General features: G+C 40.8%; 1 protein-coding gene across 3 annotated transcripts in view; it reads left to right on the top strand.

Moving 5' to 3' along the window:
- Nucleotides 1–12,887, top strand: part of ROBO3 (roundabout guidance receptor 3) — a 228,409-nt gene that overhangs the window by 19,210 nt on the left and 196,312 nt on the right. The gene's annotated exons all lie outside the window — the stretch shown is intronic.

Below are 12,887 nucleotides of genomic sequence, written 5' to 3'. Positions count from 1 at the left end.
CCCCATGGACAATGTTCCTCCAGGCCTTCCTGTCCTCTACCATCTTCTGGAGTCCATTTAAGCTCATGCCTACTGCTTTAGTGACTCCATCCAGCCACCTCATTCTCTGTCTTCCCATTCTTCTATTGCCCTCAGTCTTTCCCAGCATTAGGTTCTTCTCCAGTCAGTCCTTTCTTCTCATTTGAAAGGGTAGCATTAAGAATAAAAAAAAAAATCTGAAGTTAATTATCTAGGGAGGGAAACAGGTTGTCTATCCTGCTCTCCTTGATGCAAGTTGACTTATGTCCAGGATCCCTCTTGCCTTCTGCTTAGTACTTACACCCAGGGTGGAAATGTGAGATGCCTCAATATTGATGAGTCTCACCTCCCAACGGACCCAGCTGCCATAGCCAGTGGTGAAGGAGTCTGGGAGTGCTCTTTCATCAATAAGGCAATGGACTCAAGGTGCTGTAGTTCCCAGGTGGTTCAAGCACAGTTGTGATTAACAATATCAACTCATTTCCCCAAAATTGGATAGCTAAGAGAATCTTCAACAGAAACCATGTTACACATGAGGTGCTTTAGCAAATCCGAACCAAAATAAAATGATGGAGTTTAAATTCATGCCCCTTTACTGCTAAAACACTAAAACAATGACTACCTGTAAGTCTAATTCATATTAGGAAAGAAAAGTGCTCATTGCCATTTTACATACATTTGTGTTTAGATTCCTAGGCGCTGTAGTTCAGCAGTACACGGACAGTTGCTGGTTTCAAGCCATCCTTTCACATCAAGGTCTGTAGCCTTCCTGTTGTGAATAGAACTGAAGTGGGGTCAGAGGGGAAATGGTTTACACCCACTAACAGAGTGCAGAATCCACATAGCGTTTTCTTATTTTAGTTTTCTATTATCTATTATTATAAAACTAGCTTGCCGTTTAGCCCAGCTGATGTGAAAGCCAGCTTATGATCTAGGATGATACAGAATAACAGAGTTGGAAAGGTCCTTGGTGGTCTTCTAGTCCAATCCCTTGCTCAGGCAGGAAACCCCATATATCATTTCTCGGATGTCCAGTCTCTTCTTAAAAACCTCCGTTGGTGGAGCACCCACAATTTCTGGAGGCAAGTCGTTCCATGGATTAATTGTTCTAACTGTCAGGAATTTCCTCTTTAGTGCTAGGTTGGTTCTCTCCTTGATTAGATTCCATCCGTTGCTTCTTGTCTTGCCTTCAGTTTCTTTGGAGAATGGGTTGACCCCCCTCTTCTTTGTGGCAGCCCCTGAGACATTGGAAGACTGCTATCATGTCACCCTTAGTCCTTCTCTTCATTAGACTAGACATTCCCAATTCCAGTAACCGTTCTTCATCCGTTTTAGCCCCAAGTCCCTTAATCATCTTTGTTGCTCTTCTCTGAAATTTTTCTAGACTCTCAACATCTTTTTTATCTCATGGTGACCAAAACTGGATGCAGTATTCCATGTGTGGCCTTATAAAGTGGTATTAACACTTTGCATGATCTTGAGTCCTTTTGTGTCTCATTTGGAGAGCTGTACCTACTCTAGGAGAATGTCAGTGGAAAAAGTGACCGAGGGAGGGATAACTCAGTTCCCTCTCTCTCTCTCTCTCTCTCTCTCTCTCTGTGTGTGTGTGTGTGTGTGTGTATGAGAAAGCGGCCGGGGGGGGGGCAGATGGAGAAAAAAGCTCAACAAGCCTCTAAAACCAGCACAGAGCCTCTCTGCTAAATTGGTCTTCTCTCTAGAGAGCCCAGGTTGCAAGATTTCTTTCCTTTTTACAAGAGCGGGTGAGTGAAATGCGCCGTATATTCGCAAGCATGTTTTGGCGACCTTTGAGAATACGTGACAGCCCAGCTTTGCTAGCTGACTGCAACCTCTGACCTCGAGTCATGGATTAAATTTGTGACATATCTATTATTTCGCTGGGGAAATATGTAAAGGTCAAACGACAAATGAAGAGATTTTTTTCTCTTCCTTCCTCCCACCTTCACAGCTCATTAAGGTGATAACCTTCGGGCAGCTGAGATGAATCATGGACATTTTTGCACCCATCCAGAGTTTAACAAGGTTCTACCTAGAACTCTGGGGTGGCTTTGCCTTCTGCCAATGTGCCTTATCAGGCAGCTTCCTTACTGTGTGTTGTAGTGTCAGAATGTGCACAGTCTTATTGTGCTAAATAACCCAGGAGTAAACACAGTAAACAATGGTCTATATTAAATGGTGGGTTATCTTACACTCTCCACAATATCATACACCAGGAACAATATACATACATGTGTTAATACACCAGGATCCAACAAACCACAGTTACAGCAGGAAACGGAAGAGAGAGAAGACATCTGTGGAGCCTTCCCTTTTATTCAAAGCTCTTAAAGAGACACAGACCCTGCTTGCTCTTAAAGGGACATAAGCCCTGCTGAAGTCATTCCCATCATTACATCGTGCATCATACATTACATCAGCTGGTTAGCTTTTAAATCATTACCTTGACATGTAGCTTCAAAAGGACTCAAGCTCATGCACAGTATTAATACCACTTATAATGCAGAGATGTCTTTAAGACTTGGGGATTTCAACTCCCAGAATTCTCCAGCCAGCATAGCGAAGATAAATAGATGGGCTAGGCATGTGCATGCATCATATAGTGATTACACAATGTCTGCTCTCTATGACCAGTCAAGAAACAATGTGATGATATAAAGTGCTTACAGGTAGTCCTCAATTTACAACCATTTGTTTAGTGACCATCCAGAGTTACAGCCGCATAGGATCACAGTTTTGTAACCTTCCCAGCCAGCTTTCGGCAGGCAAAATCAATGGGAGAAACCAGATCCACTTAACGACCTCATGGTTCACTGAAGAATTGCAATAATTGGCTTAACTGCTGTGGCAAAAAGGTCGTAACATAGGATGCAACTCACTTAACAACTGACTTGCTCAGCAATGGAAATTTGGGGCTGAGTTGTGGTAGATCAAGGACTGGCTATAATATGAACCATCCTTTTATCCCTCCCACTTTTTTTTCCCCAAATTGTTCACATTTTCTCCTCTGGAATTCTGACTGCCTTGCTCCTTTTTTGCAAAAATCATCTCCATATTTTCCTTTTTCCCCAGCAGCTTCCATGTGGTTCATATTTCTGTTTTTTTTTTTTTTCTCTGTCCCTTCTTATCTTCCAGGCTCCGTTCCTTTTTGTACAAATTGCAAATATTTTTTCCAAGCCCTAAACCACTTTTATTGTCCAAATCCTCTTATTTTTTTTAAGAAAGGGTGGTAATTTCAGTTATTTTCTAAGGAGACTAGGACAAGAGGACAGTACATGTCTTCACAGAGTGACGCTGCCCTAGTTGTTAGCATTTTTGATGCCTCTCAAAACGGTCTCCATCTGAAACTCTTTTTCGCAGCCTTAGCAATGGCTAGAATGGAACGGGCTCCGAGACTCTGGAGCTTTACTCGGTCTCTGCTTTCAGATCAGAAAACACAGCCAAGATAAACCGCAATTGTCTGCATCACTGCCTGAGATTACAGTCTATTAGGCTCAGTGGAACTTGCTTCTGAGTACAATAGGCTCCATTTGGAAAGCATGCTGAGTTTCTCCCAATCCTCATCCAGATTAATTGCAAGCAGGAAGAAAAGGGTTTTATCTTCTGCTTAATGATGGTGATGATGATGATGATGATGATAAAGTTGGAAGGGACCTTGGGGGTCATCTAGTCCAACCCCCTGCTCAGGCAGGAAAACCTATACCATTTCAGACAAATGGCTGTCCAGTCTCTTCTTAAAAACTTCCAGTGTTGGAGCATTCACCGCTTCTGGAGGCAGGTGGTTCCACTGGTTAATTGTTCTATCTGTCAGGAAGTTTCTCCTTAGTTCTAGGTTGCTTCTCTCCTTGATCAGTTTCCATCTGTTGCTTCTCGTCCTGCCTTCAGGCGCTTTGGAGAATAGCTTGACTCCCTCTTCTTTGTGGCAGCCCCTGAGATATTGGAATACTGCTATCATGTCCCCCCTCCTCCCTCTCTTCGTTAAACTAGACATACCCAATTCCAGCAGCAGTTCCTTATATGTTTTAGCCTCCAGTCCCCTAATCATCTTTGTTGCTCTTCTCTGTACTCTTTCTAGAGTCTCAACATCTTGTTTACATCATGGTGACCGAAACTGGATGATGATGATGATGATGCAACTCTGTGGACTGCCTACTCTTCTGCATTTTCACTCCAGTCCCTGGAAGTAGGTTGAGAGCTTCCACCAGACTACTGGCCAATTTCGGAAAGGAACACCTTAGACCATGTTTTCAACCATGGCAGCTTCAAGATGTTGGTTGGGGAATTCTGGGAGTGGGAAAGTCCATGCATCTTCAAGCTGCCAAGGTTGAGAAGCTGTTGTAGGCAATCAGATGACCTCCCAATTTTAGACAACTCTCCCAGAGTTGTGTCTCCTGTTTATGACAAGGAGGCTGTGCAAGGCCAGGAGATAAGATCTCTTCTGCAGTCCCACAAAAAGAAAACATTCTGGAGATCATTCTGATCCACCTCCATGATTTATTTCATTCTTAATTTACCACTGACTGCATAATTCCAAGTTTTTGATTTCTCTTACATTCTTCCTTCTTTCCTAAGGATGTACATAAGCTACCAAGCCTCTAAGTCAATGGTTCTCAACTTTGGCAAGGCATGTGGGCTGTGGGATTCTGGGAGTCGAAGTCCACGCATTTTAAAGCTGCCAAGCTTGAGAAATTCTGCCTTAGACCGATGGATTGCTGGAATTCTTAGTAAAAAAAAAACCCAAAAGCCAAACTAGGTGGGTCTCTCTGGGTCACACTCACTGATGTATTGCTCAAGATCGTTTTGAAGTTGAGTTGCATCCAAACTATCATGATCTGATTTGTCTGTCTACAACACATCAGCAGACAAGAGAACAAGTTTTTTGCCAGGAGTCCAACCCAACTCAAGAGAATCTAATTACATAGACATTTTGAAATCTAATTAGACAAAGTTGAAGTTAGCCTTCACTTTAAACTGACCTTGACAGCTTCCTTAGCCATCTTTGAAAATTATCAGCTGTAGATAGTGATGCCCAGGCAAATAGGCTGGGTTGGCACCCACTGCAGTATTCAAAAGGATTTATAAGAATTACATAGGTGCACAAATGAAAACCGTGTGATTAATTTAGCTGTCAGTGCTCCACACCCACTCATCTATCCACCTCTGCTACTTTGGCATAATTTCTAAAGCTCTTGTCATTTTGGAAGGAAAACATCAACTTACAGTTGAAAGGTATCACCAGTTTTTAAGTCGGTTGGGCTTGGCTTTTGTTCTTGTTTTGATTTTTTTGCACAGGCTGGGTCAGGTTCTGGCTGAACGGTCTTCTGCCTTTAGGGTTCATCCCACACTTGGACTAAAATTAGGAGATCTGAGGGTTTTGATTTCTCTGTCTGGCACCTTGTCCTCTTAAAGTTTTTCCTTCAGTCCTGATATTATTCTGAGGATATTAGGAGGAAAGATATGCTTGTCCTCTTTTTCTACCTTGTCCTCTTAAAGTTCCTTCCTTCAGTCCTGATATTATTCTGAGGATATTAGGAGGAACGATATGCTCAAAATACAATGTGATTTTTGCCCCCTACACATCTCACTAGAGATGCACCCTTTTTTTTTTTTGCAAAGTTCTGCTTAATGTATAAAGATAGTTCTCGACTTATAACAGTTCATTGAGTCACCATTCAGAGTTACAACAGCACTGATCTTTTTCCACACTTACAACCATTGCAGCATCCCCATGGTCATGTGATCAAAATTCAGACGCTTAGCAACTGACTCCTATTTATGATGGTTGCAGTGTCCCAGGATCACGTGATCCTCTTTTGCAATCTTCTGACAAGCAAAGTCAGAAACTGGAAGCCAGTTTCATTCAACAACTGTGTTACTAACTTGACAACCGGAGCAATTTACCTAACAACTGTGACAAAAAAAGGTTGTAAAATGGGGCAAAACTCACTTAACAAATATCTCCAAAGTTTGGGCCCATTTGTGGATATAAGTCAAGGACTACATGTATTTCTACATTACTTTCCTGAACATAAGCATTCTGGTAGACATTTTCCCCCCTAATAAATCAGATCATTATTTTCACAATGATTGAAGCATTTCATTTGAATGATCTCTGCATGCGGATAAAGACACGGTAATCACATGGTTAAAACATCAATGTAACAGTAAGGAAAACTAGTTATTAAATACCAGCTCCACTGGGAAATTGAATAAGTAACTATAGCCTTATTCAAGAATTCTCTCCTCATGTAAAGTCTACCCTCTGTCATTTTAATAGACGTTTGCAAGCATTCTCTTTATATAGATATGCGCTCTACCCCTGAGCTATAGATTTAATTTGTGCAAACATACATTCAATTAATGAAATTGCATGCGTGAAATGTGGACAGTTTCTGTAAAGAACATCGCTTTGCCACATGCACTGATACGTCTAAAAAAACCGTAATTTGGATTCAAAGGTATTGATGAATATTTGCATAGCCATCTGGAAGTCAGTACTGCTAGAAGCATTTAGTTTGGTTACAAAATATTAATTTTTTTAATATGCAGTTTTTGCATCTCTGCACTGCTGAAAATGGTCAACTGGGATGGGAAAGTTAAATATTAAATAACGTTTCTTTTTTCTTTTTTTCACAATACACCCCTCTCTTAGTTGATAAGAATGACTATTTAAAGATCTTCATCTCTATCCTCTTTGTGGAGTTTTGGCAGTGAGCATTTTGATTATGGGTAATTCTCTTAGCAGGAAAGCTAGGAATTGTGGGAGAAATTTCTGGGGCTCACATCCCCAGAATACAAAAACAACCTAATTTTGATTTTCTGAGCTAATATGCAAATTGGAATGCAATTGCCTCCCCCTTCCCCAGTTTCATGAATTTGTGATCAAAAACTGCAGACCAACAGGCATGTATTAGGTGAAAGTACTGGGAAAAAATGTATTATGGAGCAATGGATTCAAAGGTGTGTTGTAAATTTTCCTACATATGAGAATGCATACCCATTTTCATGCAGATTTTAAATATAATGGCAAAATGAAACAGAAATGAACTTCTGCTTAAAGAAGCACAAATATTATACAGACTGCCCCCAGGAGAAACAGCCAAATAATTGTTTTAACAACAGTCAGCTTGATTATCTTCCTAGCTTTTCCAAATACATGGCCTCTAATATATCATGTTTCAGTTTTTTTAAAATATGTGGACTCTTTGGTCATAAGATATCAACTACAAATTTAATGTTACAATAGGAGAAAGAAAACAACAACCACAACAAAAGCAAAACAAGAAACAAAAAAATGATTAGTTGCGATCTTCCCAGCTGGGTTCTGACAAGCGGAATCAATGGGGGAAGCTGGATTCACTTAACAATTGCATGATTCATTTAACAACCGCAGTGATTCACTTATCAACCGTGGTGGAAAAAGTTGTAAAATCAGGCATGACACACTTAATAGCCACCTTGCTTAGCGACTGAAATTCCAGTCCCAGTTCTGGTTCCAAGTCGAGAACTACCTGCAATCAAGTTGAGATCGAACAGGTTAAGTGCAGAGAAAGATTTTCCTCTCTCAGTTCTGTTAAGATGGTAGCCAAATTGTTTGCTGCATGAGCCCTGAGCCACACAATTAGATCAATTTCAGTTTATTAAGGAACCAAAGTCATCCCTGCACTGGTTCATTGTTTTTGCTGAAACAATCCTGAAAGGACCCCATGAGCCCCTTCCTCTCCCCCCCCAAAAAAAACCCAACCCAAAGAAGTCAAATTTCAGTGCTGTCAGAAAGAGGACCATATAATTCAATGGTGTCCACTTGCTAGGCTATCTCTGTTATGAACCGTTCAAAAAAAAAAACACAAAACCACAGCTTGTCCATCACTTTTGCAATAGATGGGCTAATGTAATGATGTAACTACTTAACAAAAATATAACTGAGGACACAGATAATAGTTGCCTAATGCCAAAAGGGCATGATATTTGCTCATTAGCCACACATAGGTTTTGAGCAGCAAGTTAGAGAAATCTGTTAGTAGCCATTATGAGAACAAAATGCCATTCAGGGCATCATGTTCCCCCCCAAAAAATAAAATGATGCAATTGTGTAATGCATGACGTTGCTTCCCTCCCATTTTTCTTCTACATCGTGAGTGCAATGCACACTGTCCAAAATAAATAGAACTAGTTTTAATGCGCATTTCAAAGGAATTCAGTGTCCTTAATTGGATTGTTTCATGGGTATCTAATAATTCCCCATATCTGATACTTAACAATTACTGTTTGGGAGCATCTTTGCAAAGAGTTCTGGGTCAGTGTGTTCCCCTGTCATGTTGTATCTGGATAGCTTGTGATCAATGGGACTGCTCAAGAGGATTTGTGAGTGAAAGATTGCCAGGTAGACTAACATGCGTGTAGGTGCATATATACGTATATCTACTTGATTCTTGTATTCTGCAACAGGCGGATCTTCTGCGTATGCCTATACGAATTGGTTCTTGCCTGCCATAAAGAAATTGCCTGTGTATATTGAGTCAAGTCAATGAAGCTTCTTCTAGTAGTTAGTTGCTGGACGTAGAATTGCGTTCCTGGAAATTGTGAAGTCTGATAATCTCCCATCTTAATATTCCCAACTGTCTTCTAACTATATGATCCAATCAATCAACTTTTCTGAGCGATTAAATCAATCATCACAACAGAAAAGGACTAGAACAGGCAGGAGCAAAAACCGTGGGCTTATTAGTTTCTCAGTGTGCACACAATGCATTGAATTATCTTCAACTTGAAGATATTTCTTTTTTTGAGGTAGACTGTTTCTTATTACAATGGGAGAAGTATCCTAAAAGTACAATCTGAGGTGACAGTTGGCTTGGGATCTGCTCTCCAGGCATATGAGCCACATGGTAGACCCTGTCATTTAAAAGCTACCTTTAGAAAATCCAGCTTACTTTGGGTAGATTTATTGCAGGAACCAGAAGATATATTCCTTAATCGTGTCAGGTATGTGAAATCTCTAATTTGGGAGGAATCTTGTTTGATTGCTGTGCAAAATGTATTGTGTGCATTTCTAACCCAGTAACTCAGTCTCCCAATTTCTATCTTATTCCTAAGCTCAGGAATTCTGGGAGATGAAGTCCACGAATCATAAAAGAGCCAAGGTTGCCTACCCCTGCCTTAACCACTACACCAAACTGCCTCTCTAAAAACTTGCTGTTCAGGTATAGGTGGCAACTAGGCAAATCCATCAAATTCCAATTTCCCGTGGTAGGAAGGTGTAGTAGTTAGAATGGCAGGTTTTGACCGGATGGAAGCCAAATTAAAATCTTTGCTTAGCCAGAGCACCTTATTGGGCAGTTTTAAGCCAATCACGATTGCTCAGCAAAATAGGAAGATTTTTGCTCAAAAAGCAAAGCTGTTAGTATACCAGGAGGAAGCATTGGACAAAGTCTGCATTCCCAAAGAACATAGGAGGCTGATGCAGAAGTAAAGTTGCAAAAAAACGTTTGGAATACCAACTACATGCTTAAAGCTTTTGCCATCTGTCCTTGGACAATCTCAGAACTGCAAAAAAAAAAAAAAAATGCAATCTTAATGGCATTATGCATTTATTCACTCCACTCAGGCAGACAGTATTGAATGCAGTGGAGAAGATATCCATCTGTTAGTACATTAAAAAATATGCTCTTAGCTAGAGAGTGCAGTTGGGTCTCATTATCATCTTTTACAATATTACCTTCAGCTATGGCTTTGTCAGCTCCACCTGTGTAAGCAAGGATGGAGCCCTTGTTCTTAAAAACATCTGCATTCTGCATTTCCCCAAAAGGTAGTTAACAGAAGCAGTGGGCAAAGAGGAACCTGGACTTGTGCAACAAAGTTGAATGGCATAGACCAGAGGTAGGCAACCTTGGCTCTTTTATGACTCGTGAATTTCAATTCCCAGAATTCCTGAGCCAGCCATGCTGAGGGAAAAGGGAGAGGTTTCCAAGCTGAGCCATGCTGGCTCAGGAATTCTGGAGTTGAAGTCCACGAGTCATGAAGGGGCCAAGGTTGCCTACCCCTGGCATAGACTCAGCACAGAAAAGCAATTTCTTCATACAGTACAGGTCATCCTTGACTTATGACCACAATTAAGCTCAAATTTTCAGTTGTTAAGTGAATTTTGACATTCATCCATTAGCTTTCTACAGTCTTTGACTTACACTGAAAAAAAGAGACTTATGACCATTTTTCACACTTACGACCATAGCAGCATTGCCATTATCTTGCGATCAAAACTTGGATGCTTGGTAACTGGTTCAGCTTTATGACGGTTGGGGTGTCCCTGGGTCATGGGATCAACTTTTGCGATCTTCTGAGAAGCAAAGTCAATGTGGAAGCCAGATGCCCTTAACAGCTGGGTTACTATTTTAATAACTGCATTGCTTCACTTAACAACTAGAGCAAGAAAAGACGTAAAATGGGGCAAAACGTAACACTTAGCAACAGAAATTTTGGGCTGAGTTGTGATTGTTAAGTCGAGGACCATCTGTAGTGTAGTAACCGCCCCTACAAAGCTTCCTAAACTGATGTGTGTGTGTGTGTGTTTTTCACACTTGGAAAACTTTAAGATGCATGGACTTCAATTTCTAGAATTCTCCAGTTAGCATGCTTAAAGTTGCCAAGTTTGAAAAACATTGCTTTAAACTAATGAATTTTGAAGGAAAATAGTGAGGGGGCAACAGGTAGATAGTATATATGATGAGTTCCAAAGTTAAGCAGTTAAGATACTAATAAGATTAAAACAATTTGAGGGGCTCCTAGAGACAAGGGTGGGGGTCAAACTATTTTCCAAAGCACCAAAAGGCAAGACAAGAAACAATGGATGGAAACTAACCAAGGATAGAAGCAGCCTAGAACTAAAGAGAAATTTCCTAATGGTGAGAGCAATCAATCAATCAATCACAGCTTGCCTTCAGAAGCTGTGGGTGCTCCATCACTGGAGACGTTCAAAGGGTCTCCTGCTCCAACGGCATTGAGCTGGAAGATCTCAAGGTCTCTTCCAACTCTATTATTCTATGTTTACACAACAACGGCATAAATCTGGCCTTAGCACTGATTAAGAATGCATTTCCCAATTTCCCGAATAAGCAAGAAAATCAGGATAATGGTCTGTCAGGGATTGGTCCAGAAATGAAAGTTTGTCCCTTGCAGAAGTCTTTGAAACCTGGCTTGTCTTACAACTATGCTATAGTCCTTTTAGACTTCACCTGGAGAAGATTCCAGATGGACTGCATAGCACAGAGGCAAAAAGAAAATTAAAATTTGTTTTTGGGTAGCTCAGTGAGCAAGCCACCACTGAAATGGGCAGGGGTGACTCTTCTTCTTTGGGGATTAATGGCCAGTTGTCCTGATATTTTACAGGTTGGAAAAAAAACAAAGACTTTTGAGGTGGTTTTGCAGGACCCATGTGGCCCATAGGCTGCAGGTTGCTCATTCCTGATTTAACATGACAAGCTTCTAAAATAACCCAAAGATACTGTTGATTTCCCGGTTAGTTCATTTGTCTGAAATTTTCATAATCTGGCTTGGTTTCCCGTCTGCCTGTCACTGAAAATCTCTGCACCCAGCATGAATATTTTTCTGCAATAGCCGTAGCTGAATGCCCTACCTAATTTCATTCCTCTGAACATTTGATTTGCTTTCCTGAATTTCAGGATTCTGCTCAATCCCTCCGGAAAGGGTTTCGGTAGCTGTGTTCTCTTTTGCCTGCTTGTTATTATCCTGCAAGGTTAAACGCTGCTCTGATTTGGCTCACAGCTCTCGCTGAATACCAAACTGCTGCTATTTGAACAACTGCATATTTATTATCCTGCCAAGGCGGCACACACAGTGAGGAAGGGAGTCTATGGCAGGGCTTCCTAGAGAGACGACCTAAGATCATGGTGAATCCTGGACATCAAACAAAAACCATCTGCAGGGCAGGAGATGTACGGGGAAACTTGGGGGCACCAACCTCAAGATATGGGGTGATAGGCTATGACTTTTTCATCTGGACAGCAACAGAGGTGAATTGTAGTTAAGGAGCAATATTATATCTTCCCATCTCGCAAAAACCTTAGCTTGCCTTGCATTCCACTGAGCCATTGGCAATGTTCCTCTGCATGCAGAAAATGTCATTTGCACACCCCTACATGTCCAATGCATACTATAAGAGATTAACCCAGTATGGAGCTCAATTATGTGAGCAAAGAGCTAGCCTGGGTCAGTTTCCATTCTATAAACGCAATTTGTCCCCAAATGGTAGCACCAAATTGGTGTAGCGTAGATTTCTGGAGAGAAATATATATATATATATCCATGTTTCTCTTCTAATGAGGTTGGTGCAGAGTGAGTTTGCCCAGAATTCTAAGGAGGTTGTGTTGTGTTGTGTGTGTGTGTGCGTGTGCGTGTGTGCGCGTGCTTTATTTTGCCAGCAAACATCCCTATAAATAAAAAGCATACCTTGAGGCTTTATTATTCCACATATTAAAAAGCCTAAAAGGAAAAGGAAGTTGACATAAAGCAATTATCTTCACTATTAAAGGGATTTATTTCAATGTGTAAATATTTTCTACCAGTGTTAACAGCTCTTCTGGGAAAGGTTTGTGGGGAGGTTAGAATCAGTGCCAAGTTCTTGCTTACTGATAATAATTCAGATATTTATTTCAAGGCTAGATCATGAATCTGAGATGAGGCTATCAAAATCTCATTTGTTATGTGCCCATAACCCCTTGCTTTTCATTCACTTTGAGGGGTACTCATGCTGATTCATCCACAAAAGTAATTTGCATCATTTCACAAAGATACTGGTTGCCTGCAGGCATCTGGCTTACAAACCAAAGGATTAAAAT

Source organism: Crotalus tigris, unplaced genomic scaffold (genome assembly GCF_016545835.1).
Source record: "Crotalus tigris isolate CLP2741 ecotype Arizona unplaced genomic scaffold, ASM1654583v1 scf7180000018825.4774228, whole genome shotgun sequence".
In the NCBI taxonomy this organism is placed as follows: domain Eukaryota; kingdom Metazoa; phylum Chordata; class Lepidosauria; order Squamata; family Viperidae; genus Crotalus; species Crotalus tigris.
This window is presented reverse-complemented; position numbering and strand designations above follow the sequence as displayed.